This window comes from Prunus persica, chromosome G4 (genome assembly GCF_000346465.2).
Source record: "Prunus persica cultivar Lovell chromosome G4, Prunus_persica_NCBIv2, whole genome shotgun sequence".
In the NCBI taxonomy this organism is placed as follows: Eukaryota; Viridiplantae; Streptophyta; class Magnoliopsida; order Rosales; family Rosaceae; genus Prunus; species Prunus persica.
The window spans coordinates 15586557-15590079 of NC_034012.1; positions in this window are offsets into that span (position 1 = coordinate 15586557).

Consider the following 3523-nt stretch of genomic DNA (forward strand, 5'->3'; position numbering starts at 1 on the left):
TAAACCTAGACTCTAAACCTTAACCATTAACTAGAAGGGATTTATGACTCATCAAAACAATTTTGTTTTGGATGTCATTTTAAATTTTTGTTATTCAAAATGAATTTTTTCAAGGTTTATGTGGAGAAAATATATCAATGACTTCATAGGAGTTGACTTTTTCAATTTTCTGATTTATTTTATATTTATTTTGAATATTTTGATATAAAAATAATAAAATATTCTTACCATACAACAAACCACGTCGGTGTTAAATAAATTGTAGACGTTGTAAATTGTAATAGACTACTAAGTCGTTAAAATGACGTCGTTAAAATGAGAAACCACGTCGGTGTTAAGAAATTAAAAACGTTGTAAATTATATAAACCGACTTACATATTAAAATGACGTCGTTTAAAGCGTAAACCATGTCGTATGTTTTACTGTACGACGTAAAATATGTATTCCACGACCCAACCACCGTCGTTAAAAATTAATACCCTAAACCCATAAAATTAAATTATACAATTTAAAAAATTAAGTTTATAAAAGGTTTTATGGTTTTAAAGCCTAACATATACCCTAGACTACCCAAAAATTATACTTTAAAAATAAACCCCAATAAATAACAACCCTAATCTCTAAACCCTAGACTCTAAACCCTAAACCATAAAACTAGAAGTGATTTTATGACTCATCAAAACAATTTTGTTTTGGATGGTCATTTTAAATTTTTGTTATTCAAAATGAATTTTTTCAAGGTTTATGTGGAAGAAAATATATCAATGACTTCATAGGAGTTGACTTTTCAATTTTCTGATTTATTTTAAATTTATTTTGAATATTTTGATATAAAAATAATAAAATATTCTTACCACAACAACAAACCACGTCGGTGTTAATAAATTGTAGACGTTGTAAATTGTAATAGACTACTAAGTCGTTAAAATGACGTCGTTAAAATGAGAAACCATGGCGGCTATTTAACTATACGACGTAAAATATATATATCAACGACTTAACCGCTGTCGTTACATAAACGTCGTCGATGATACCCTGAACCCTTAAGAAATTGAAGATGTTGTAAACCATAAACGACTCAATTGTTCAAAGAACGTCGTCTAACTATATTTTTACGTCGTAATTGTTTAAAACACGAAACAACAAAATACGACGGTTTGTGACTTTATTAGGTCGTTGGAAAAGTATTACACGTCGGTTAAGCAATTTGTATGTTTGTTTTTTTTTTAATTTAAGAAAACCTCAACAAATTTTTACATTACATATTATAGAGAAAATTTGTACATTATACATAAATATCAAGTGTTCAATAATTGCCCTGTTTAATAATTTGGAAAACAAACTCTGCCCATTCATTCCGGACTTCATCAATGGCTTCTTGGGGGTATGAAGCTTCCTGGTTTCCCTTGGCATACTGCATAAACAATGACTATTAGGGTTTATAAATAAAAAGAAATTCAATCACAGACGACGATATTTTTCATAACCGACGTAGTATATCCATTCAACGACGTTAATTTTACATGACCGTCGTTGATAATACAAAAAACGACGTGAAATGTATGAAGGTAATTCTTCTTACCTTATTCTCAAACCCCAAGGAAGGATCCATGATGATGTCCCTCATGAAGCGCATCACATAATACCCGCATTCGACATTGCTGGGTTGCTTTGGTGTGCCTGAGAGAGTTTTCCAAATTACATTTTTACGTCCTGCTCAGCCTATGTGGGTATTATATATTTTTAAAGCACTGTTCACGATGTTTTTCGCCTCTTCGTCGACCACACGATGACCTGGCAGAGGATCCAGAAAATAGACGGTCTCCTTCTTTGCTCTTACAATCAGCAGGATCCAATGACGGCTGCACAAAATTAATATAAAAACGACGGTTATTTACAAAAACGACGTATTATAGTATTTCACACGACGAAATAAAGTAGATAACGACGACATTATATATTTATCACGACGACAAATAAATACCGACGTGGTTAGTAGTTTCAAACGACTAAATAAAATAAAACACCGACGTGGTTAGTTTATAAGCTGTCATTTATTGAAAATCATAAAAACAAAATCCTAAGGAGACTAACCCTGGATTGTAAGGCATCATGAAAAGCTGTTCACCGTCTGTCTTCTGAAGTCGAGCTGCTACCAGTCGTGATCTTTCAGTTATTGTGCCAGAGTTGGCACTAACTGTAGCAGGGTCAATAAAGCCAACCATGCTGCACATATTGGCTTGTTTCAAAACATCGTGTAAGTACCTAAATACATAAAATAATATAAACAAGTCAGCACAAACAAACACGACGGTTATGTATAAAAAAACGACGTATTATAATATTTCACACGACGTACTGAAATAGATGAGGACGTTATAATATATTTATCACGACGGTAGTTAGTTAAGACGACGTGGTTAGTTAGTTAAGACGACGCAATATATAAACCAACGAGGTATTATTTTAGAAGTACAAACCTCATATATACAGCCAATACAGTAGCTCCAATTTCTTCCATGCCTGCAAATTGTGTAATATCTTCAGGCAGGAGGAAGGTATCGCGCTCACCACCAAACACCTCCTTATCAATTGTAAATTGGAGTGTCTTATCCTCAGGCAGGAGTGTCGTTTCCACAAAACGACAAAGGGTTTTTAAAGAAGATGGCGCCTCCATATTTGAATAAGCACCAACTTCAATAACCTGTTTAAAGAAATAAAAAAAATGACGTGGTAATTCAATAAAGACGACGGTTTAAGTAATAAAACGTCGTCTTAAAAGTATTTAAACGACGGTGAAAAAACTGTCGTGGTAATTCAATAAAGACGACGGTTTTATGAATAAAGCGTCGTCTGAAACCATTTAAACGACGGTGCAAAAACCGTCGTTTAAATATTTTATTACGTCTTAAAAAAATTCCGCCGTCTAAGTTTTAAACAAACGACGGATTAAATAAAAATATCGACGTCTGAAATTTTGAAAAACAAATAAAAAAGGCAAAGTTATGTGAACATACCTTGTCGTCATGCTTTTCTTCATCTTCTTTCTCCTTTTCTTCTTCCTTCTCTTCATCTCTTTTTTCTTCTTCCTTCTCTTCATCTGGCTGATGTTTCCCCATTTTGGCAGTATCATCCTCCAAATGTAGGGATCTCACATCACCTCCAGAGCAGCTAGCTTTGTCAGACATTGGATTTTTGGGGCTTTGGCTAATTCTTGGTTTAAGCATGCTTGGATCAAAATTGGGAATTAATTGGGAAAGCTGACTCAGGAAATGCTCCCTCTCAGCCTCTACCAATTGTTTTGTCCTAGCCTCCATCCTTAAGGCCTCTTCCCTTGCCTTAGCCTCCATCTTTTTAGTCTCTTCTTGAAGGAGAACTCTTAAACTGTCCTTCAAACGGTCGTCAAAGCTCACCCTCTGTGGTTTGGGCAAATTGAAATATTGCCTTGGGGAAACACCAGCACCAACTCCCCTCAGTCTGCCTGGATGCTCGGGGCCCAAAGCCATGGTCAGCACATCATTG